Genomic DNA, 26,624 nt, shown 5'->3' with positions numbered 1-26,624 from the left:
CTTTTTAAGTGAAAGGCTGGGCTTGTCAAAAAAACGCAGCCCTTCTGTTATGAAGGGTTGCGCTTTTTTTTTTGACAAGGGCAGCCCTTTGTTATCTTTTTTTTATTGAATAATGCGCACATGTACAATATCAATTCAAGCACAATTCTGCCTTTCCCTCCCTTAGAAAAATTTTACGCACCACATTGCGAGAAAATCCCTAATTCGAGTGCACCACCACCTGCTCCACCACCACCTTGCGCACCACATTGCTCCACCATCCTGCTGCCCACCACCTTAATTCGAGTGGGTTTGCGCACCACTGCTGCAATTCGGGAGGTTTGCGCACCACTGCTACCCACCACTGCTCCACCACCACCTTGCGCACCACCCACCACGTGCAGCCGCAACCTCCACCATCATCACTACCCTTCTCTTCTCTTCTCCACCATTTGAGTGGTTTAGGGTGTGGAGCTCCTCCACCACTACGCAACGCCACCACCCACAAGCGGCAACAAGATTAAGTATGAATTAATTTTGTTTTTAAGTTACTTTTGTTTTTCTTAATTGAATTAAATGATTAATGTGCGATGTGGGTTTTGTTAATTGTAGGAAGAAGAGGCTAAGGAACGCAAATAAAGTTCCAACTATCTCTTCTCTCTTCATTGCTCATCGTTGGTGTTAAGAGGTAACTAGTTTAATTTCGTTGTCTTTTTTGTTTGATTTATTGTGTTAATGAGACAAAGTTTTCATGTGCTTCAAATTTATTAACTTATGATAATTTATTGATGTATATATGTATTTTTTATAATGTATATGTATATTTCTTGATATGAGATTGTATGAAAATGCAATGTAATTTAGCTATGAAATCTACAATGTTATTTCACTATTTTGATAATGACAAATAATTAACTTTGGTTAATTTAGTTTCTTTATATTCGTGTGATATTAGTTTAATTTTATGTTATTAGATTTAGTCGTTCTTGTTTTATTTTAGCTTATAATCTAGACTTATTCTTTTATCTTAGCTTTATGATCTTTTAGATATCACAAATAATATGTTAATAACTTATGGAGAATTGATTAAGAGGTTAATCAAAAATTAAGTTGTTAAACTTTATTTGTGTTTGTTACAAACCGTTTATATTATGGATATAAAGATTGTGAAATTATGTGATTCCATTATATGCTTTAAAGTTAGTTTGTGCGCAGCTATTTAGATAGGTTACTTGATGAAGAGCCGTCAAAAGCAAATTAAAACTAACAGCGCCTAAAGAGAAGAAGTGGAGGTAGTTCCTAGATTTTAGGAACCACAACAACCCACCTACTTATGAGGCGTGGGATAACGGATGCGCGTGTGAAAATGGCGGAAGTTATGGAAACCAACCGCATAACTCCCAACAGTATCTTGCAACGGCTAGATTGTGGAAGGAGTGTGGCTGAAAATCAACTCCACTATGTTCGTGGAGAAGATCATGGGAAGATTGTCTTCTACAAATAGTTTTGTGTAGCAATCTTAGAAATAATACTTTCAGAATTTTCAGTGTAATATTTTTGTGAAAGTATATTCGGTTTTACTCTTCTTTCATTATTGCTTAGCGTATTATAGATTGGGTTGAGTGAATCTAAGTCTGTAATAATTTCGAGAGAAAAGAGAAAGAGAAAGAGAAGAGAGAAAGAGAAAAGACTTCGAGTGAAGTCAAGAGAGAAAGTCAACTGTTCAGGGGGAACAAGTTGACAGGGAACCAGTTCCTAGAGGAACAGAGTAGGTCCGAGTTTAGGTTGTACAAAAGAGAGTCTTTTGGCCTAAAGTTATTAAAGAGAATTGAGTCAAAATCCCTAGTGGTCAAGGTTTTTATTCCTATTGGGACTAGGAAGTTTTCCTTGTAAGAATTCCCTTGTTCTTATTTCTTTCTAGTTTATGCATTTATCTCTTTCTTAGATAAACATTCTTTTATTTTCGCAAAAAGTTAGAAAATCTCCCCAACTACAATTCACCCCCCCTCTTGTAGTTGCTTAAGTGTTTATACTCGACCAACAATTGGTATCAGAGCCTGGTTCCTCCAAAATCAGTTAACACTAAGGAGCTAGTTCCTGGAAATGATGAACACATCGGGAGAAAGATTGGAAGAAGGTTACTCAACTCAGCGTCCACCTATGTTTAATGGCAAGTATTATCCATACTGGAAAAATCGTATGGAAATTTTCATTAAGGCTGAAAATTATCAAGTTTCGAGAGTGATAGAGATTGGTGACTTCGAAGTCACAGAGAAAAATAAAAAAGGTGAAGATATCCTTAAACCTTTGTCCAAATATGATAAAGATGATTTTGATAAGATGGAGATGAACAACTTGGCCAAAAAGATTCTCCACTGTACCCTTGGTCCCCATGAACACAATCGAATCATGGGATGCAAATCGGCCAAGCAAATGTGGGAACTTCTTCAAGTTACCCACGAAGGAACAAAAGAAGTCAAGAGATCAAAAATCAATATGCTCATGCACAAATATGAGCTATTTCAAATGAAGCCTAAGGAGTTTGTCTAAGAAATGCTCACAAGGTTCTCCAACATAATAAATGAGCTTGAATCCCTAGGGAAAGTCATCACTCCGGAGGAACAAGTACGAAAAGTACTACGAAGTTTACCTCAGGATGACAAATGGATGGCAAAGGTCACTGCTTTGCTTGAAACAAAAGATTTCACCACATTCAATATCGAGCAACTTTCCGGTTCCTTGTTGACTCATGAAATACATCTAGGAACTCATGAAGTTGCCTCTAGTAGACCTAAAGCTTTGGCTCTCAAGTCCGATGATCAAGAGGATTCAGAAACTGATGATGAAGAGGCAACATTGATCGTGAAAAGAGTCAAGAAATTCTTCAACAAGAATTTCAAAGGAAAAAACTTGAAAAAGCCAGGGAAGCTAAGCTGTCACAAATGTGGAAGTCCTTACCACTTTATAAAGGAATGTCCGCTTTGGAAAAATGACAAGGGCAAAGGAAAATACAAGGAGAAGGGAAAGGAGCAACAAAAACCTTCTCAAAAGTTGATATGAGAAGGGCCATGGTTGCTGCCTGGGGAGAATCCGATACAGACGAGGAGCAGGAACAACCTGAAGAGGAAACAGCTCATTTGTGTCTTATGGCAAAGACAGGCGATGAAGAAGACTTGCCAAGCACTAAGGTACGCATTAATGTTATTGAAGAAGAGTAAAAAGAACTTTCAAAGAATCAATTAATAAAACTTCTTTTGGAAACTTTGGATGACTACAAGGCCATTTGCGTTAGAGAAGAAAATCTTAAAAAAGCCAAAGTTTATGTACACTTGGGTTATTTTTCTTCATAGCAAAGACGAGACATTTGATGAATTTGTAAACTTTGCCAAAAGAACATAAAGAATAAGTGGTTTCAAAATTAAGCACTTGCGTTGTGATCATGGTAAGGAGTTTGAAAACTCCAAATTTGATGAGTTTTGCAGAAATGAAGGACTTGACCACAACTTCTCAGCTCCTAGGACTCCACAACAGAATGGCGTGGTGGAGAGAAAGAATCGCACTTTGGAGGACATGGCAAGAACAATGATAATAGCCAGCAATCTTCCGAAGAATTTCTGAGCTGAAGTAGTAAACACGGCGCGCTATATTATTATTAGAGTCATGCTGAGGCCCATTGTCCTGAAGACTCCTTATGAGCTACTCAAAGGAAGAAAACCCAATATCTCATACTTTAGAATCTTTGGTTGTAAATGCTTTGTACATAACAATGGTAAAGACAATTTAGGAAAGTTTGATGCTAGAAGTGATGAGGCTATTTTTATTGGATATGCTTTAAATAGTAAAGCATATAGAGTATACAACAAAAGAACAATGTGTGTTGAGGAAAGTGTCCATATTATTTTCGATGAAACTAACTCCCTGCAGGAACTAAGTCATGAAAATGACTTTGAAATTGGACTAACTCGTTTTGAGGAGTCAATGAACCTTGATGAGGAACTAACACCTGCAGGTACTAACAAAAAGTATATTCCTGAAGAAGAGATAAATGTTCCTGATCCTGTCATACAGGAGGAACATGCAGAAGAAATTAATCCAGAAAATGAAACTAATGAAGATCCTCAAGCTGGAGGAGCAGAGACAAGGAGATTTGAACCAAGACCATGGAAATACCTAAAATCCCATCCCTTGGATTTAATCGTAAGTGATATTGAAAAGGGAACTCAGACGAGATCCCAACTGAAAAATTTATGTGCTTTCGAAGCCTTTTTATCTATGACAGAACCACAAGATCATAACGATGCCCTTCTGGAGCCTGACTGGATCAATGCCATGCAAGTGGAACTGAATGAGTTCCAGAGGAACAATGTATGGCATCTTGAGACCAAGCCTAAAAACGAAAAGGTGATTGTGCTGAAATGGGTCTTCAGGAACAAGCTGGACGAGCAATGGAACAGTCATAAGGAACAAAGCCAGACTCGTAGCAAAAGGGTATAATCAACAAGAAGGTATTGACTTCGATGAAACCTTTGCTCCTGTAGCTAGAATAGAAGTAATAATAATTTTGATTGCCTTTGCTGCATTCATGAGTTTTAGGTTGTACCAAATGGACGTCAAATGTACCTTTTTAAATGGGTATTTAATAGAAGACGTCTATGTGGAACAACCTCCTGGATTTGAAAATCCTGATCTTCCAAACCATGTCTATAAGCTAGATAAAGCTCTTTATGGACTAAAGCAAGCTCCTAGATCATGGTATGAAAGACTCTCAAAATTCTTACTTTCTAATGATTTTATACGAGGAAAAGTTGATAGGACCATGTTCCTTAGATCCAAAGGAACAGACATTCTAGTGGTTCATATTTATGTAGATGATATAATTTTTGGTGCAACTAACGAATCTCTTTGTAAGTAATTTGCTGAGTTAATGCGTAGTGAACTAAAAGAGGAACAATGATCCATCAGCAAAAATATGTGAAGGAGTTATTGAAAAAATCACTAGTAGAATAAATGCTATTTGTTGCGGTTAAAAAGTGCCCTATTGCTGCAGTTTTGGGAGCGTAGCAATTAAGGGGGCAGCAATAGGTATTAATTATAAACCGCAGCAATATCGACAAATATTGCTGCGGTTTTTAGGCCAAACCGCAGCAATATATTTATTTTATATCAGATTTAGAAAGCATATTGCTGCGGTTTGTGAAGAAAATCGCAGCAATATGCTATATTTAATAATAAAAAATAAATATATTGCTGCGGGTATTTTAGGAAAACCGCAGCAATAGGGTTTGTACAGGTAAAATTTTTTTTTTTTTTTTGCATTTTGCCATTAAATTTGAAAGACAAAACAGTTAAAAGAAAACAAACACTATTGATTGATACTAATGACAAAAAATTATTATACAAAATTCAAAAACATAAAAAATATAATATAAAAAACAACAAATATAAAATTACATATGAATATCATTAATATATAAAAATAAAAAACTAAGTATATAAATAATACAAAGTAAAATGAAAAAACTAAGAAGACAATTGTTACAAGTACAACTCACTGCCTAATTACAAAAAATATAATAAAAACAAGAAATTAAGAAACTGATCTAAAAAACAAAAAAAAATCCTAAAATAAAAATCTACATACAAATCTAAAAAAGGGAAAAAATCAAAGAAAATTCTACACCAAAAAATTTACATACAGATATTTAAAAAACGAAAAAAAATGAAAAAAAGAAACGAAAAAAAAATAAACAGATTTGATAATCAACGCAGAATTTAGGCTAATCGTCGATATCATGAGAAGCACCACAGTAGCAAGAACCTAGACTGAGATAAAAACCGTTCGCCGGCTAGCATCAGGAATCATCACCCTATCACGTTCGCCGGCTAGAATAAAAAATCAGTCGATGAGTCGCCCAGATTTGACGAGCAAACTTTCGCCGGTTGCTGTAGACGATGATGACCACCACAGTAGCGACGTACGAGATCTGTAGGTGACCGCCGATTCGAAGATTTCGACCACTACAGTGGCGACATGCGAGATCTGTAGGTGACCGCCGATTCAAAGATTCCGACCACTGCAGTAAGCGAAGTAGACGATGTTCAATGAGGAGGAAATGAGAGAGAGTGAGGTATTGGTGCGGCTAGAAGCTACTGGGTACAGGTGCGTTATGACTACGGCCAAAATGCATCCACAGAAACTAACTTGGTGCGGCTAGAAGCTACTGGGTACAGCTAGGTCAATTCTGTGTACGTCTTGAGTACGTATCGGGTCAAGGAGAGACGTACCCAGCCATGTTTAGAGGAGAGTAGGAAGATGAAGAGAAGAGAGAGAGAGGAAGAGGAGAGGAAGAAAACGGTTGATGTTTGTTTAAATGACTAAGGGGGAAACCCTACTAATTGGGCCGCGCGTTTTATATGGAAAAAAAAGTCTATTGATGCGGTTGTTTAAGGAACCGCAGCAATAGACTTATGAAATTAATGGCGATATTAAAATATTATTTTTTAATAATATTTTAATATATTGCTGCGGTTTTAGCAAAAAACCGCAGAAATATTTCTGGTCAAAAAGTCAAATTTTTCTCAAAAATTTTACGTTGAAAGCAATATGGTTATTTTATATTTTTCCTTTTATTTTTACGTGATATATTGCTGCGTATGGGCAAAACCGCAGCAATATTACCGCAGCAAATAGCATTTATTCTACTAGTGAATATGGGCTGGATCAAGCAAAAACCAACCATACTCCAATAGGAACAGGAACAAGGTTAGATGAGGATCCAAGTGGTAAGTCCGTAGATCAGAAACTCTACAGAGGTATGATTGGTTCCTTACTTTATCTAACTGCTATTAGGCCTGGTATCTCCTTTAGTGTTGGTTTATGTACTAGATTCCAATCAAATCCTAAGGAATCTCATTTGACAGCCGCCAAACGGATCCTTAGATATTTGAAAGGAAGTGACCACTACCCACGTCCCCTCCCCACCACACCCCTACCCCACCCCTGCACACCTCTCCCCCACCGGTGGAGGGGAAAAAGGCCGAAATAGGCCTAAAATCACATTTACGTTCCCAAAATTCGACCAACAACTAATGAAAACCTAAAATTCTTCACACTAGTTATATAATACCTCATATTATCATGTTCAAACATAATTTGGGGTCAAATAACCCGAAAAGTACAAATTGGACGGGAAAAGGCCGAAGTAGTCTTAAAATCACATTTACGTTCCCGAAGTTCGACCAATAACTAATGCAAACTTAAAAATCTACACATTTATATAATACCACATATTAACATGTTCAAAATTAATTTGGGGTTAAATGACTCCAAAAGTACAAATTGGACGGAAAAAGGCCGAAACAGGCCAAAAATCACATTTACGTTCCCGAAATTCGACCAACAACTAACGCAAACCTACAAATCTACACACTAGTTATATAATACCTCATATTATTATGTTCAAAAATAATTTTGGGTTAAATGACTCTGAAAGTATAAATTTGACGGAAAAATGCCGAAATAGGCCTAAAATAAAATTTACGTTCCCGAAATTCGACCAACAACTAATGCAAACATAAAAATCTACACACTAGTTATATAATACCTCATATTATCATGTTCAAAATGAATTTGGGGTTCAATGACTCCAAAAGTACCAATTAGATGGGAAAAGGCCTAAAATCACATGAAAACTTTATCTAGCTCATCAACAAATCAAACAAAAAAATAAAACATGCAAAGAAATCAAACTAGTTACCTCTTAACACAAGTGACGAGAAATGAAGAGAGAAGAGATAGTTGGAACTTTATTTTCCTTGCTTCTTCTCTTTTCCGACGATTAACAAAACCCACATTGCACATTTTAATCACGTAATCAATTTAGAAAAGCTAATTTAACTAAAAGAGTGGATATGGGTTATGCAAATAACATTACGCATGATCATTCAACATCAATGTGCTATAGCAAAAGAGGATTATGCGACTAAATGAGTTGTTAACTAATCACATAATCACTAAAAGAGTTGCACATTAATCACATAATATGAAGTAAGCAAGCAAATTTAAATAAAAAGAACACCCTCCCACACCGCTGCCCACCTTCTCCAGCCCTCTCCCACACTCCTGTCCACCTCCCCAGCATTCCCCCACACCCCTGCCCACCCTCCCAGCCCTCTCCCACACCCTCCCCCACCTTCTGCCCAGCATCCCCAGCCCTCCCCCACCCCCACACACCCTCCCGCACCCCCGCCCAGCATCCCCAGCCCTCCCCCACCCTCACACAGACCCTCCCACACCCCCTACCCAGCATAAGGGGTGTTCATAAAAAAAACCAAAACCGAAATACCGTACCGAAATACCGGTCTAAATGGGTGGTTACTGTACCAACAAAAAAAAGTTTGAACGGTACGGTTATCGAACCGAAAAAATTAGCGGTTAAACGATACGGTTACGGTTATGATTTTTGAGTAAACGGTTAACCGAAATACCGAAATTTTTTTTTCTCTATTTAATTGTTGCGAAACATTTTCAAACAATTACATTAATGCTAATATTTATTGCTAAGTTACAACAATTAGAGGAAGTATGTAATTATTTAGAAACTCTAGTAATATAAACATTGTAATTAGGAAATGAAGTGAATTCTTTAGTGTTAGTTTTTGTTTTCCAATTGATTTATTATCCACTTTTATAAACATTTTATATTAGAGTATATATAATATTAAAATATATGCACAAAAAAATTGAAAATATATATTTACATTAAGTAAAACATAATAGTATAACTTAAACAACGGTTAATGGTTAACCGAAAAGCTGTACCGAAAAATCGGTTAACCGCTTAGGCGATAACCGGTTTAAACGATTACGGTTACGGTTCGCAAAAAGAGCGTACCGAAACTTCCGGTTACCGAACCGACATATTGTTTCGGGACGGTTAACCACCTGTGAACACCCCTACCCAGCATCCCCAGCCCTCCCCTACCCCCACACACACCCTCCCACACCCCCTGCCCAGCATCCCCAACCATCCCCCACCCCCACACACACCCTCCCACATCCCCTGCTCACCCCCCTCCGCCCCCTACCAACCCCTGCCCATTACTATGTTTTCACTCTCCTCCAATATATCTCATTCACTACTCCTAAGTCCTAACTATCCTAACTCATGTGAAGAAAAAACACACTCTTTGATAGGTTAATACTTTGAGTTTAGGAAATGAGCAACTACAAACTACATTATTGTAAAAACAACTAACACCGTACCCTTAGCCTGGAACCGAACACTTTGCATTAATGTATTTGGAAAGTAAGAAAAATGAAAAAGAGGGGAATTGCCTTTAGAAGAGGAGAGAAGAAGAGGAGAGAGTGAAGGTGGCGCTACGTCGTGGTGGTGGTTCGTGGTGGTGGAGCATGCAACTAGAAACCCGCAACTAGAGCAGGTTAAACACCTTTAGCTTGGAGAAGAAAAGAGAAGATAAAACCGGTGCGTCGGTGGTGGTGGTGCGTCGTCGTCAGTTGAGAAGAGAAAACCGGTGGTGCGTCGTCGGTGGTTGAATTAGGGTTCCGGGGAGTAAAGTGAGTGAGAGTGAGAGGGAGTAAGTGAGTGAGTGAGAGCGAGGGAAATTCGTGTTATGCGTAGTCTAAAGTTGTGCGCGCATTTTTAGTCAAGGAAGGGTTGCGTTTAGCCCTTTGTCGCAGCCTTTCTAAACTGAAGGGGTGCGAGAGTCAAAAAACCGCAGCCCTTCGTTTCAACAGGGTTACGGTTAATTGGAAAACCGCAGCACTTCACACAAAGGATCGTTGATGGCCTAAAAACCGCAGCCCATTGTATTGAAAGGGCTGCGTTTTGTGGTTAACCGCAACCCTTTATACTTAAGGGTTGCGTTTTCTAAAAAACGCAGCCCTTCCAGTTTTTTCCTCTAGTGTCTATTGTCATCATCAAAAAGGGGTAAATTGTTGAACCCTGGTTTGCTGAAAAATATCCCAAACTAAGTAATGAACTATCATGTTGTTAAGTGAATGAATTTTGCAAGGTATCAATGAAAAGAGCAAAGAGAATATTAAGTCTAAGGAAGAAAGCAAGTTTGGATTTTGAAGACTAAGTGAAGATGCTAAAGGAACTAATACTGGAAAAGCATTGGAGCAAGAGAAGCTAAGCAAGCTAAGGTTTTGTTTCTAGTTCCAACGTAAAGGAATGAGTAAGATTATTTTGATTCTCTCATAAAAGCCATTTGTTATTTTCCTTCTTACTCTAATTCCATTAAGCTTATTTTGATTATTGTAATTTTGGTTTGGGGCAAGGGGATTTTGAATGAAGTCCTGTAAGAGAGAAATCTTTGAGTGAAGCGAGTCAAAGTGAAAAAACTTCAAGTGAAGTCAAGAGAAACAACGGTTAAAGGAACAGTTGTCCAGGAAATTGAGTTTAGGAACTCAAGGTGTGGCCCGTGAGTAGAACAAGGTTGTAGCAGAGGTTTTTGGCCTAATTAGTGAAAGTGTTGAGTTTAAAATCCCTAGTGATCGAGGTTGTTTCTTCTTGTTGGGCCCAAGAAGTTTTTCCTCATAAAAATCTCTTGGGTTCCTTTAGCTTGTTTCATTGTTTAAGTTTTATTATTTCGCAAACAGTTACGTTTATTTCTACACATACAATGCACCCCACTCTTGTAGTGTTTGTCGGGAAATAACACTACCCTTTTCATTCATACTAGTAACCTTGAGTGTACCCTAGTGCTTCTTCATTGATATTTTATAGTCCTATTTTGTTTGTTGTTCTATTTGATATTATTTAATTCTTAGTTGTTAAATAACCATTTCAAAACCCATAAACATCCTTTCAATTAGGAAATTTAATCTTGTTTAAACTTTATAGTTGATTTAGATTTTCCTATGAATCGACCATTGACTTGCCTTTACTACATTTTTACTAATTTCTTGTTATGATTATAAATATAGTTTTGAAAAGTGATTTTTGGTGCCTTAAATAACACACATACGAGCTAACATGCGTGATGCTCATTCAAAGAGATTGCATCATAACCCTAGAATATAATTGATTTTTTTTAGTTTAGCCTAATTATTAATTGCCTTGTAGAGTTATTTCTCACATCATGTGCCTTCTTTATTACATCATTAGGGGATTAGAGAAGCAATAAAGTCAAAAGAATTATAAAATAAAGAAGATTCTAGGATTTCGATAGAATCTCCCGATTTCGAGGAGCCTCATGTCCTAGCGTGCACCTATTACCATACTTTGTGCTGTGAAAGATATGCAATTTGATTGTGCTACTCCATGAACCTAAACTATAGTTGTTATCATATAGGCCAATTTTCCCATTAAAATTTGAAATATGGCATCCCACCAACGAGTTTGAATTGTTTTCTTACTAAGCAATTTCGCATATTCTTTTTCATATTGAGTTGTGATCTTTTTGTATATGTACTAGATTAAAAGAACATATGAAATTCAAGGACTATGTTGATTTCGTACCCTGATTATTTTCTTATTAGATAGTTTCATGTTCTTTTTTATATTTAGTTATATAGTGTTTTTCATATTGAATTATGATCTTTTTGTATATGTACTAGATTAAAAGAACATATGAAATTCAAGGACCATGTTGATTTCGTACCGTGATTATTTTCTTGTTAGATAGTTTCATGTTCTTTTTTATATTCAGTTATATAGAGTTTTTTCCATGGATATTGCAAAAGCACTTAAGAAATATTTTCCAATTTGTGTCAAAGTGTAAAATAACTCTCAGATCCACGTAACTACGTAAGATGGTACTGTGCAAAAAAGAAATCACAGTCTTGAACAAAACCATTAAGTGAATTAGCGATTAGCTTAAAGAAAAAATCATTACTCCTATTAGCGGTTTAATCAATTTTTTTAAGCGAAAACCAGCTTTTTGAATCATTTAAATATACTAAAGCCATGTTTGGCACTAGCGTTTGAGGTAGTGGTTAGCGGTTGGACAAAATTGAAACAGTACTTAAGAAAATTATGAGTGTTTGGTAAGGTAGTGGTTGTAGTAACGGGTAGGAGTTGGAGTAGATTATGAGTAGCGGTTGTGGAACGTTACTACAAGTAACGTTTGAGATTTAGAGGTAGCGGTCTAGCAAATAAACAATATATAATATCATAATGTAGAATTATTAACCAATGTTTTTTTGATTTTTTTTCCTTTTATTGTTTAATAATTGTTTTATTTTATGGCAATTCAATGTTTGTTTTACAATAGTAGAGATGTAATTTAAATACTTATTTTAAAGATATTTTAGTTAAAACTGGTAATATAAATTTTTTGAGGGTTGAATATTTTCTTAGATATATACATTTCTTTGAGCAGCTAAAAAGTCGTATACTCCTTTTTGTGTAACTGTTTTGAAAAAATAAATATTGAATTTGACTATTGAATGAACATATGAAATTGTTTTAGTTCATTTCATATTGGAATAAATGTCATTTATTGTCTTTTACAATTCTAACATCTACTTTTGCCAAACACTTCTAATTAAATAACTAATTTAATAATTGATCACTGACAGCTACTAGTAGACAGCTAGCAGCTACCCCCAACAGTTACAGCTACCCAGGCCCGGTCCTGAGCCTTGTTTGAAGGGGCAATGGCCAAGAGCCCAAGCTTAAAAGGGGCCCAGTTTTAGGAAAAAAAATAATTAGCTGGCAATAATTTAGAAAGGGGCGTGAAATACAGAAGAAAGAGAAAGGGTTGAACCTCCCCCAAACGCTTCTTCATCTTCATTTATTCTCTCTCCTTCCAACTTCCAAGACCCAAATTTAATGTTCTTTTAATTTCCATAATTTTCTCTAACCACCATTAAAACCATGGAAAATTTCCATATTTCCCAAAATATAGTTGTTAACCTCCTCTTAAATACAGCAATGAGAATTTTTTTTTCTATAATTTAAATACAGAAAAATTGCATTTTTATAATGCATTACCCATAAATTTTACTCTCAATCCATAAGAAATTTCGAAATTTTTTGGGAATTTTGGCTGACTATCGACTGAAAGATTGCGTACATAAACTCAAAAAGTAAAGAACAATCGAGTCCAGTTCAGATTTCTCTGCTTCATCGACTGAATTTCTTTGTTTGCTACTGGTTTGGCTTTTATCCTTTGTTTGTTTGATTTTGAATGTGAAATCTTAGCTTTCAAAGTCTCGGAAAGGTTGTTAATATTCGTGAGTTTTACACCCAGGATGGCAAGGAATTGCCTTGTCGCAAATTAGAATTGTTTGTTTTATTCTACTAAATTATTATGTTGAATTTTGAGTGTTAATTGTTTTAGGGGAAGTTTGAAGAATTTGTTGTTGCAATTAAGTTTATCTTTGCTTTTGAAGGAATTGTAAATGGAGTTATTGGGTTTATGAATTTTTGTTTATCTTGTGGATATTTTAGTTATATATTTTTTTCAAATACGAGGATTTTATTTGTAAAATTACATACGCTTCAACAACTTCTATATTTTGATATAAGTACCATCATATATTCATATGTTTTTAATTTGTTCTACTATAAATTGCATTTTTAAGGGGCCCCAATCTACTAGTTTGCCTAGGGCCCCAAAAAAATCAGGACCGGGCCTGCAGCTACTACAACCGCTGACAGCTACTAAACTGTTAGTTTTGCCAAACATGCTCCTAAAAATGTCACTAGAGGAGGAAAAACCAAGGCTGCTACACAAGGGTTGCGATTATCTGAAAAACGCAACCCTTTGTGAGTTATAAAGGACGGCGGTTATCTAAAATCCGCAGCCTTTTTTTCTTTACTCATTTGCGCGCATTCAGCCACACTCTTCAACTTCCCTCACTGATCGGTCTCTAAGACTCCAACCCTAGCCCGTTTCTTTTACTCTCTCTCTCCTCTTCTTCTTCATTTGGGTTTTCTCATTCCCCCGATTTCCCTTAGCTTCTTATGGGTTTTATTCTTCTCCCCCATAAACACACACACTCCTCTCTCCTCGTCCTCATCATTCGGAGGTATTGAAATTGTGATCTGGTTTCTAAAAACCCTAGTTTTTTTTGTGTGTGCAGAAACTAGAGAAAATGATGCTTACGGAGGGGAGCTTCTTGATTACGATGATTCCATATTTCCACTGCAATAATTCCTCTAAGAAGAGCCCAAAACGTCATTGTTTCACGTTTGATTCGTCAGAGGTTTAATTTCAAGGTCCAAGCTTCTATGGTGGATTCTTCATCAGATAACTCCTCAAATTTTGCCAAGCGCATTGAACAAGCTTGTTTAATTACTCAGTTTATTATATTTTTGTTTTCTTAAAATTTTTCCATTTTGTATCATCTTATTTTAATAACAAAGTTTAAGTCTTTACTTCTGAATATTGTTGAAGATTAATCTAGAAAATTCTAGGTGACTGATGTAAATTTTAAAAAAATATCTAATGTATTTTAGAAAAATCGTGTATTAAGTGGAAAAATTAAGTGATGTATCTAGATATATCTTGTTAAAATTCTAAGTTAGATTAGGATGGAAGAATGATGTGGAAAAGTCTAGAGATATCAAATTGTAGAAATATCTAGAGATACTTGTAGGTAGAAGTATCTAGCATTAGATTATTATACAAAAGTCTAGAGTTAAGTATGTAACTCGTATAAATATGTAATAGTTGTATGAGATGAAAGATGAGCTCAAATCAAACAAGTGAGCTCCACACAAGATTATTAGGAAAGGTATAAACAAAGGGTTCTACCAAGATAAATGAGAGACATGAGCTCTCACAAACACACTTGTACAATTAATTGTCAATGAAAATGCAATTTTTATGATATTATTCGGGTCCATCAAAACTTATGTGTGCGCCACAAATTCTATCGCCTAAAAGATGGAAATCAAGCTTGTAAGAAGAGACTTGGAGGGCACAATCAAGGTAAGTATCTAATACAAAATCTCAAAGAAAATAATTCAAAAGGTATGGAGATGAAATAAAAGAGTTTTAGGAGAAGAAAAAAATAGAAGATATGTTTGGAAATTAAATTAAAATATGATGATGGAGAAAAAAAAGGATGAGATAACTATTGAGAAATGTTGAAGATTAAAATGTAGAATAAGTTGGATGGTTGATGGCATGAACAGGGAGAATATTGGTGACAAGAGCACCAATAGTTGGGAAAAAGAAGAAAAAAAAAATGAAAAGAAAAAAGAGAAGAAGAAAAAAAAATTCAAGAGATAGAATATTGGAATTTGCTAATGACATCAGCATTAGTAGTGGTGGGTGGTGACATGAGCACCACAAGAAAAAAAAAAAAGATTGAAGATTGAATGGTTGACAACATAGGTGTCAACATAATGATCAACAAAAAAATCAATGAAAAAAGGAGTTGTTGGTAACATGAGTACCAACAAAGAAAAGGAGAAAAAGTGATAATTAGGGGGAGCAAGTTGGTAACAAGGGTACCAACACAAATTATTGAATATCAACAATATGTGAAGAAAAATGAAAGTGAATTTGGAGATGGTTGGTGACATGGACGCCAACGAGACTTGGAAAAATTTCAAGGAACAAAATCGGAATCTTGATTGGGATCGTTGATGACAAGTGCGTCAACAAAAGAATATTGAATTACAAGAATTTTCAAGATTAAGGGGGAGTGTTGAAGATTAATCTAGAAATTCTAGGTGAGTGATGTAAATTCTAAGAAAAATCTAATGTTCTAGAAAAATTGTGTATTAAGTGGAAAAATTAAGTGATGTATCTAGATATATCTTGTTAAAATTCTAAGTTAGATTAGGATAGAAGAATGATGTGGAAAAGTCGAGAGATATCAAATTGTAGAAATATCTAGAGATATTGTAGCTAGAAGTATCTAGCATTAGATTATTATACAAAATTCTAGAGTTAAAGTATGTAACTAGTATAAATATGTAATAGTTGTATGAGATGAAAGATGAGCTCAAATGAGAGAGAGCCAAATAAGTGAGCTCCACACAAGATATTAGGAAAGGTAGAAATAAAGGATTCTACCAAGATAAATGAGAGATATGAGCTCTCACAAACACACTTGTACAATTAATTGTCAATGAAAATGCAATTTTATGATACTATTCTGCTCCACCAAAACTTCCATGTGCGCCACAAATTCTATCAAATATAAAGGATTATGTTTTTATTGTAGTTGAGAATAGTTTACAATTCTGTGTGATCTTTTTACATTACCCTTTATTGTACTTGAAGGGTTAGATTATTTCTGCATAATTGAGTGTAATTTTTTGCTGCAAAAGATCACTGCAAACTGATTAAATTGGAGTGTTTCTTTATGTATATAATTTATATTGGTCAATTGATTGAGAAATCACTATTTTTAGGCAAATTTTGATGGATAAAAATGTTTATCTTAGGCCCTGTTCTTTTGGACTTATTTTCCGTTCAGTTTATCTTAGTTCTTTCATTCAATTTCAGTTTCTCTCATTACAAAAGAACGGGGCCTCAGTCAGAAGTTGTGTGATTAATAGATGTTAAATTTGGGTAATATATGGTCATGGAACATGGATGAGCTTAGATGATGCCAAATGTAAATGTGACTATGGTGAGCTAGAAAATACCTCTATAGACTATCCTAGGCTTATATGCTAGCTGCTCTAACCAGAACAGGATTCTTAGGAAAATGGTTCCCTAGGAGGGTATTTGCACCTTATAGCTTGATTAGGCTTCCTTTTCTTTCCAACTGTAATTAGTCATTTGAAACATCTTGAAACTTATAGAACAAGAATGTTAAAGCCTTGATTTTTTTTCCAACTGAACATCACCATCATCGTCACGCAATATCTCCATCGAGAAAGAGTGAGTAAGAGAGTTGTCGAACCCATTTTCCATCTGTAAGTATTGTTTTTCTCCTTTTTATTCATTTTTTTCATATGTTTTATCCTCATCAAATATTTATCAACTAATTTAAAGAAAATGGAGAAAAATTGTTGAAACTTTTTAGAAACAAAATTATGGTTTTCTGATCTGATGTCATTTTTGTTTGTTTAAGAATTGAAATTATGAGTGAGATATTTTGAAGTTTTAGTTTAACTCGTTAATTTCTTGTTTGAATATTTATTTTTATTTTCCCTGATTTTTCTGAATTTGATATTTTCAGGATGTGTTTTTCTGCTTTGAATTTTCGTTGTCAATTTTTGTGTTAATTTATGTTCTTTGTGAGGTGTATTTAATGCGTATTATATGGTTTCTTATTTTTCGTGGTGCAAAATGAAATGGTTGGTGAAAGTTGATAATCAGGGGCGGACGGCGGACCTATTAAGGGTCCTGGGAGGCACGTGCCCCACCAAAAAAATTCGGATTTTTTTACGTTTAACGTCAAGCAGATTTTTAGAATAGGTTAAAAATTAAAACGCGCGCAATAATTATGTATAATGTAACTTGGTCCAGTGGTTCACTTAGTAACTTGTACTAGTTGCTAGCTGTTTTGTTTTGTTTTGTATTTTTGTTTTTTACTTTTTACTCTTTCTCTTCACGCTTTCTTTTCTTTCTTTTCTTTTTTTTATTTCTTATTTGCTTACTTTGTTTTGTTTTGTTTTTTATTTTTCTTTTTTACTTCTTACTCTTTCTCTTCCTTATTTTAGCATTTTTTTCCGTCTCCATTTTGAATCTTCATTTCATATTTTAAATAGTATCCATTTTCCTGAATTCTAGCTCTACTTTTAACCATTATTTTTGTTTGTGATACAATTACTTTTTCTTTTATTTACAAATAAATGCAACAATTTGACTTTCGACATTATTCAAATATATTAATTATGACCAAGAGTTATTTACAAATACTTAAAAATAAAAGTTACTATTTAAAATTTTGTTTTGATTTCTATTTACATTAAATAAATTTATATCAGCTTTTTATATAAACTTTAGCAACAAATTGAAATAAAAGTTACATATGTTGATTAATGTGAAAGTCAATATGTTAAATATACTAAAAATGGAAATTGTATTGAATACTTAATATTATTTATTAAGGTTTTGAAAATTAAAGTGTTGCATTGTTTTAAAATATGATATTATGATTTTTCTTTTGTAATTTGGTGCCCCACCAAATTCGAAATCCAAAATCCGCCCCTATTGATAATATTTAGATGAATTAGCTATGCAAGTGTTCATATGGGAAGGGGGTTGTGTGTGCAGGTGAGCTATAGAGGGGGGTTGTGTCATTGTGTGTGCAGGGGTGGCTGGTAGGGGATGTGAAGGGGCGCTGGGGGTTGGGAAGGCTGGATATGTGTTGAGGTGTGCATATCCCATATTAGTAATTGTTGCTCACATATTAGAAACTAGTCTTACATGCACGCAATACGTGCGATAACGTGCGATAACAAATGAGGCAAAAAAATAAGATTAACTGGATAAAAAAACTATCTTTACATTTTATTTTCTCAAAAAACTGATGTTCAGTTTAAATGTCCTACTTCCCACCCCCCTTTTCATTCAAATGAAACAGTTAGTTATCCTCTATTTTTTTTTCTTTTTTTTCTTTTTCTATTTTTTGGTGTCCCCCATGTGTTGCCTTATATAATAAAGAATTTGGGTACAAATGTGTGCATGGATTTATGGAATACAAGGTGTAGGTAGACTAACATGATACTCTGACAGAATGGTCAGCAACTTTCCTCAGATAAGTATATAGGGTATGTTTGGTTTGATGGAAAATCTTTAGTTTTTCTGTTAAAATCCTTTCTAGTTTCTCCAACTAAACAACGGATAATGGGGAAACTCATTTTTCAGGAGAACATTTTTCTTCAAAACAAAACGACCAAACCATAATGGAAAACAATGAATTGCATTTGAGACTGAGGGTGTGCTTTGACTGTTTTTTTTTTTTACTTTTTTGCATGTTGCTAAGCTAGAATTTATAGTCTCTGCTTGTTCATCCCCCATTATAACGCCTTCGATGACTCAACATGCAGCTTGGTTTTACACTAGAATGGAAATTATGAAAGTTCATGGTGAAAGGTAGGAGTAGTTGTTCGAGTTACATGCCATTTAGTCAAGTATAGATTGAATTTCGGCATTCCTCCATTCTTACTATCGTCAATTGCAGGTTAATAATATTACTATAAAGTCTATAGGGGTACTTTTTCATCTTTGATTTTTTTTTCATGTAATGTAGGAATAAGTCTACCTTGTTTTAGTCTTGAATTTGCATTTCTTAGTCAATGCTATGTTTTTCTTATGATTTATGATATGAGATAGGTTGAAAGGATTTGTGACTTGCTGTATGCTGAATAATGGATTGAATTGTCGTGTTTTCGATTGATTGCTCTAAGTAAGGCACTTTGTTTGATTACATAGATATAAATAGATGGAGTAATTGAAGTTTATTAGTATGGAATATGAGATTTGTGGTCCTTTTTATTATGGCATTAAGCTTATTAATATTAACATGATTAGTATTGGTTAAACCAAGCAAGTGAACTCATGCAAGTCTGTGTATTTGGAAGACTTAAGGTACATAATAATTTTATAGCTTCAGATTAGAGAACAAGCTGAACTTGCTGTAATGCAATGAGTCTCTTATATACCTAATATAGGTTAAAATTACAGCCAAATTAATTGAATATCAGAGAAAACATCTAAATTCAAATGCTATTCAAATGAAGAAAATATATATTTACGCACCTCGCAACATGAGACCTAACTCTTTGGTAGGCAATAATAAACTGTAAATTGTAAAATAAGATAGATATATAAACTCCGCAAGAAACATCAAGAACACATCCCCACCTTCCAAACATCAATATAATACATATTTAGAACACACCCCCTCCCACAGCCCCTGCACACACACACACCCCTCCCACAACATACATACCCCTCCCACAACATACATACCCCTCCCACAGCCCCTCCCCACACACACCCCTCCCACAGCCCCTGCACACACACACCCTCTCCCATGCACAGACCCCCTGCTCCACAACCCCCACCTACTGTTGTAGCACCCCCCATCCCCTAAACAACCCCTACACACCACCCCCATACACAGAACCCCTGCTGCACAACCCCCGCACCCCTCCCACAGCCCTTGCGCACACCCCCCTCTCCCATAGCCCCTGCACACACACACACCCTTTCCGCAGCCCCGCAACACCCCCTCCTACAGCCCCTGTACACACACCCCTTTCCCGCAGCCCCTGCACACATACACACCCCTTTCACGCAGCCCCTGCACACACACCCCTTTCCCGCATCCCCTGTACACACACACACACACACACACCCCTCCTACGGCCCCTGTACACACTCCTCTGTTAGCTTAGATTGGATGTTCTTTCTATATTGTTTTATGTAGTGTTGTTTTCTGTCTATGATTTGCACCTGTAACTCCTAAAGTTTATGCTAATATGGTACAGAACTACAGATCAAAATTACAGAAAGTGATGGTTCTAATAAAATTCTAACAATCCTATTATGATCTGCATATCCAATTGTTTTGTCTTCAATAAAATGTTCTCTTAATGAATTTGTTCTCTCTAATACCCTTGATTGCTTAGGTAGATGAGGAACGAACCACTTTAAAGGCTGCATTGGAGCTACTAGAACTTTTCTATGCAGACGAACATTCTCAAGCTTGGCTTCCAAACGTTTAGTTCATTGGGTAGCGGTAAGGATCTTAATTTAGAATTCGTGTCTAAGGTTTTTGAATTATACTTGTACCGGAAAACAGTGTGTTGTATGAATTCTGGTGTCTTGTTATATGTTTCAATCTATTAGGAGTATGATAGCCTATTCTCATAAAGTGATTCTACGGTGTACTCGAAACTTGCGGATTTTCAACATCATCTTACGCACTCACACGTACCTCTCCTATGATTATATGCTTCTCCTTAATGTCTTTCTACTACAAAAATAGAATCAAATATTTGAGATGACCAGCTTTCAGCTTGGCATTACCAAGTTCTTTGATTTTGCATGAGTTCCATTTTCGGGTAGAGGCAAAGTTAGATGATTAAACTACCTCGGAGTTTGGCGAATTGTGTATCTGAAACTTTTGTTATGCAGGCAATTTGAGGATGATCAAAAGTACTGGGACTGTTTGTCGTTAGCGCTAGCGCTTGGCTAGTTAGATATGGAGGGAAACAGTGTAATATGCCTTTGATGAGAATAGCCTGATTAAATCTCTTTAATTGCTGCTTGCAGATCAAACTGTTGCGTCTACATGTGTTTTACCAACTTGAACAACTTGGAAGACGTGAGGTGAGGAAGTTAACTGCTCTTATTTCTGGTTCCAGTGAGCTTACGAACCTTTTCTTTTGCTGCTTCAGTTGTGCGCACATGGTTATATATTGTTAAGCTTGATGTCCTCATAACCTTATATAGGATGTGATCGTTAAATGTTGCAGTGTTTGGCATGATACAACTATGCCTTTCAACGAAGTCATTTAAGAATTCAAGACTTGGATGTCTGGCCATGACTTGTGGGAACACGAGATTGGTGGATCCCTAACCAAAGCTGCATTTTTGACTTGTGGCTAATGCAGATTCTAAGAATAGGAGGAAAGAGAGCATTGAATAATATCTTCAGAGGTTTATTGAAGCTCTTGGAATTATGTAATTGGATCATATTTTCCCTATATATGTATAAACAACATAAATAATACGAAAAATAATAGTTTTATGTATAAGTAATGTTTGAGGATCATTTAGGACAAAAAAATGCAAAAATAAAACAAATTATTTTTGTTGATTACAAGGGTTGTGGTTTTGGACTTGAACCGCAGCCCTTAGTTCTGAAGGGTTGCAGTCTCTATTATTCCCAAGGGTTGCTAGGCCAAGGGATGCGGTCAAAAACCGCAGTCTTTAGCGTTCTTTTGACCGCGGCGCTTGGCCTTTTTTCCAATAGTGTGTGAGAACAAATCAATAATATTCATAGCTAATTAGGAGAGACGTGTAGTAATTACATGTGTTCCTAAGTTGAGGCTTCAAGTCCCATAGCCAACAAATTTTGAATTAATTTTGACATTATGCATTGATTTTAAATGAAAAAGGTATAATTCTTTATTGCTCGTCTCAAGATTGGAACACACATTGCATGCAAAGAAAATTAATGTCCTTATTATCTCTACTCTTACTTGCTAGATTGCTGAATTAGCGGGTTTGTTGAGATAAAACTCCATTTATCACACAAAGATTTGAACACTTGTTGAGACACGTAGTTTACGGTGATAACTTGTTTTGTGGCTATCAAATGTTATATTATCAAAAAAGTAGATGTGATAAGAGTTGATGGATTATTTTTTATTGGAGCATATAGAAAGTTGGGCAACTTTGTATTGATAAAAGGTAGAGTGTGGGCCAAAGGAGTGTATAGTAATAGTGGAACCATACCAAAAATGGAAGTGTTCAAAATAATTTGGGACAAACATACAAGAAAAGTGTTTATAACATTCTAAGACGGAGGGAATGTTTATTCATCCTTAATTCAAGTACTGGTTTACCTATATAAACCGCTAATTAGAATAACGATTTTGTCTAATAGACATAAAAACATAATTTCTCACACTTAGTTCGACGTGGATGGTACGTTGAAAAATATGTCATACTTTGATGCAAATTGATAAATATTTCTTGCTTTTGCAATATATAGGGAAAAAATTTAGTTATATATGTTCTTTTTATATTCACTAAATTCTAAGAGTATACCTTTTTCATATGAAATACTATACACAAATATTGACACTAACATCATCTTATTCATCACAAAACCCAAAAGTTCCAACTACAAAACTTAAAAGCTGCACATGAAAAAAAAAATTATTATAACAAAAAATTTAGTTTCCTTCCACGTCCCATCCAACCTCATCTTTGTCTCTCTAGAATTCTCCACAAATATACATATATTTTTGAAAGGAAACTTATTTGACTCTGGAATTCGATTTCTCTCTCAGCGGAGGATTATAAGAGGGGCAGGCATAGGCCTGGCCCCTCTTAGTTTAATAAGATAAAATAGTTGAACTGCAAAGAAATTCATAGGAGTGTGGTTGGCACAGTGGCGCACGAAGCAACAGTAATGTAGTATGGTCTCATGTTCAATCTTGACTCAAGGCATGGTTATGCCTTTCTTTTCTTTCTTTTTTTTCTTTTTTTTTCATATATCTTTGACTTATAATTTTCCTAATTTTGCAAAAATTTTTATTCATTGTTAGTATCTTCTTGTTTATTTTTAAAGTTGCTAAACTAATCAGAATTTCTTTTTTCTCAAATTATTCCTAATAATCATAAACGATAGATGTACCTTTTCTTTTTGTCGTACCTTAAGAAAACAATTTGATAATTGATTTAGTAACTAATAAAACTAATGAACTATTCCTTCAATTTCTAAGAAAGCTACCCCACTTACTCGTAAACTACTCTTTCAATACCTTGAAAATTTGATATTGGTCAAACAAATAAATGGATAAATAAAGCTGCTTAAAATTAAAGGGCAAGGATTTAGAACAATTACATTAGCTACAAGTTTTTTGTAACCAATGGTAATAATATATTTAAACTTTGATGATGTGCTTTTGTTAGTATTTTTATTAATCATTTAAATTTTACAATTAAGCTTTTAGTTGGAAAAATTGATTATAATAATCCAACATTTGGGCCGTTCGCTCAAAATAATCCAACCTTTTGATTATTATTTAATAATCCATCCTTTTATCCCAATCCGCTCATAATGCACCATGACCTGTTGAAACAGGTTGATGACCAGGAGAATGGGTTAATTGCACACATGTCTTCTTCTAATTCGTTGTGATTTAATTAAATATTTTTTTACTACCCCCTCCCTCCCCTTCTCCACCCACTGCCACCAACCCCCATCCCCACCCCCTTCCCTCCCTCCCCTTCCCCACCCACTGCCACCCCTCCCTCCCCTTGCCCACCCACTGCCACCAAACCCTCATCCTCACCCCCTTCTCTCCCTCCCCCCCCTTCCACCCACTGCCACCAACCCCCTCATCCTCACCCCCATCCCACTCTCCCCTCAAACCACGAGCTATTTGTGGGCTTTACTGTTCAGCCCCACCTTCGGTCACTGCGCCACCCAGTACAATAGCAGCACTATCGGCGCACGGCCACCACTACGTCTCCGGCCTCCACTATCCTCACTGCATCGACGCCCTACCAGCCCATCTGCGCGCCCCACCACCCCTCCATCCCTTGCATTCCAGCGGCATCTCATGCCTCTCAACCAACCCCAAGTGTCACCCCCTCCTCTGTCATCTCACCGCGTCTGCAACCACTCGTCGACGCATATACCAGCCAGCTTCACCGCCATCACAACCTGCCCAACACAACGCCATCTTCCCGTCTTCTCAAAGAGTGTGGTTGTTCGCAAAGGGTGGGGGTGGGGCAGGTATCGTGAGCAAGGAGTGGGGGTAGGTGGGGATCGTGAGCAGGGGGTGGGGGTGGGGGTGGGGGTGGGGTGGTTCTTCATGACTGGTGAGGCAATGGAGGGAGGGAGGGAGGAAGAGAGATTAAAGGGGAAAATGAAAAAAAATTACCATTCCAACAGGTTACCGGTCTCACGGTGCATTACGAGCGGATTGGGATAAAAGGTTGGACTATTAAATAATAATCAAAAGGTTGGATTATTTTGAGCGAGCGGCCCAAAGGTTGGATTATTAGAATCAATTTTTCCCTTTTAATTTGCCTTTTCGACCCCTGTAAAATTGTTGGTCAAGATTCGTCACTGCTCTCTCTAAAGATATCTTCAATCCAAAAAAAAAATATGAGCCTATTGGTGAAATGATACTATCTAGTGTTCTAAAAAATATTATTAAGATTATTTTCACTGATTTGGAATGATTGTAGATAATATTTATTTATTTTTTTTCAAAATGAAACTAGTGATTTTAAGGGCTTCATTTTTACAAAACTTGAACCTCAATCTCTCTCTATAAATCTACAACCTCTCTCATTAAAGTTTAAGATTTAGCTTAGTCCCTCCCCCCTTCCTCTTTTCTTTAGTTAAAATCTCTCATGTATCTCTTTTCTCTCAAATTTAACCTCAAATTCTGTCCTTTCATATGGATTACTGATTTTAATCAAACCTTTAGTGATATCTTATATAGAATGGGGCCTAAAATTAAATCGGAATATGGCAACATACTTTCCTCCGACGTAGTGTTTCCTATAGCGGTAATAGGGAAATTCCAAGACTCAAGGGACTTCTTATCTACACAAATTTAGAATTGAGTATCTACATATTGGATATCGGATGAGGATATCAAAGTAGAAAAGGTGGGGTTATATATTTTTTTTTCTTTCATTGCACCCATGAAGACGATCATGATAATATGCTCGCAAAATGTAGTGCGTGCTTGCAAAGGGTGATTCTCTATCTTTAAATGTTGGTTCCCGGAAGCATCTCTCCAAAGCTTTAATATCTCTACTGCCTCTTTATGGATCAGAGTTGAGGGTATTCCTTTAACGTTTTAGTATTCGCATGTGGCACGTAGAGCTGTGGAAATTTTTTTAAGATTTATCACATTCGATAATGCTTCCTTGCAAGATGGGCCAAAGGAATTTTTACGAGCCAAACTCTATGTTGATCTTGATACACCCTTAATCCCTGGTTATTTCTACGAATATCAACTAGGCCATTTCCAATAGGTTGATTTCAGGTAATCTTTAAATTCTATAAATGATGTGGTAAGCTGTGGCATAAAATTAGCTTCTAAAGAATTTCTCTTGCTGATGCTTAACATAATTTTGGAAAAAAAATGAGGGAGGTCTGTATTCACCATGAACCTCATGATTTAGCACCCTCTTACCCTACATCACGCCTTGATTTGACTGATGAATATCGCTCTTATGAGATTCCTTTCTCATCATCTTTCTCGGACTCATCCTTATAATCTTCCTCTAAACGCCGGTCAAACAATGTCCCAGGGTCATGCTCACATAAAAAAAAGGTGTTTTCAGCCAGATTCATCCAATGAATAGGAGCCTTCAAAGCACCAAATCCCATTATGGGAGAGAAGGTGCTTTCCCCATTAAGGTAATTTAGTCATCAAAACTCAAGCTGCGGATAATTAATCAAATGACCAAAAGAAAAATAATCAAAAGGGCACGTCATTATTGTATGGGGAAAAACTGACAAGATTAGATTCAGACTACATATGTTTCAAATCAAGAAAGGTAAGAAGGAAGATCAAAGGCATGTCATCTCCTTCCAGCTTAATTCCAGAAATCAGGAAAAGAAATCAATCCCCAATATCTTGTTATTGGGATCAAAGGATGAAATTTGCTAAACATGGCAACGGTGATGGTGTCTCCGGTAGTGATGGAAGTTCTTTAGGCCGGAAAGTAAATCCAGAGTCAAAGTGTCACATCACCAGTTATCCTTTTTCGACGAAAGTTAGTGACAGCCATAAGTCTTTACTTCTTCACCCTTGTCTCTCAAAGTTCGAGCGGGATTCCCAAGATTTCAGCTTAGGTGGGATAAAGTCATGCTTGCCAACCACCCTCCTAAATGCTTCAGGTAACTCTTCCACTTTGTAATTATTCCTAGCTGAGCTTTCTTCCCCTAAATTCATACTTCGAGCCATCTTATTTCAGTCAAAGTGGGAGTTCAAGGGGACATCTTATGCCAATCTCCCAATTGCATTAAAACTCTTGTTGACACT

Source organism: Beta vulgaris, chromosome 6, assembly GCF_026745355.1.
Source record: "Beta vulgaris subsp. vulgaris cultivar EL10 chromosome 6, EL10.2, whole genome shotgun sequence".
NCBI lineage: Eukaryota > Viridiplantae > Streptophyta > Magnoliopsida > Caryophyllales > Amaranthaceae > Beta > Beta vulgaris.
This window is presented reverse-complemented; position numbering follows the sequence as displayed.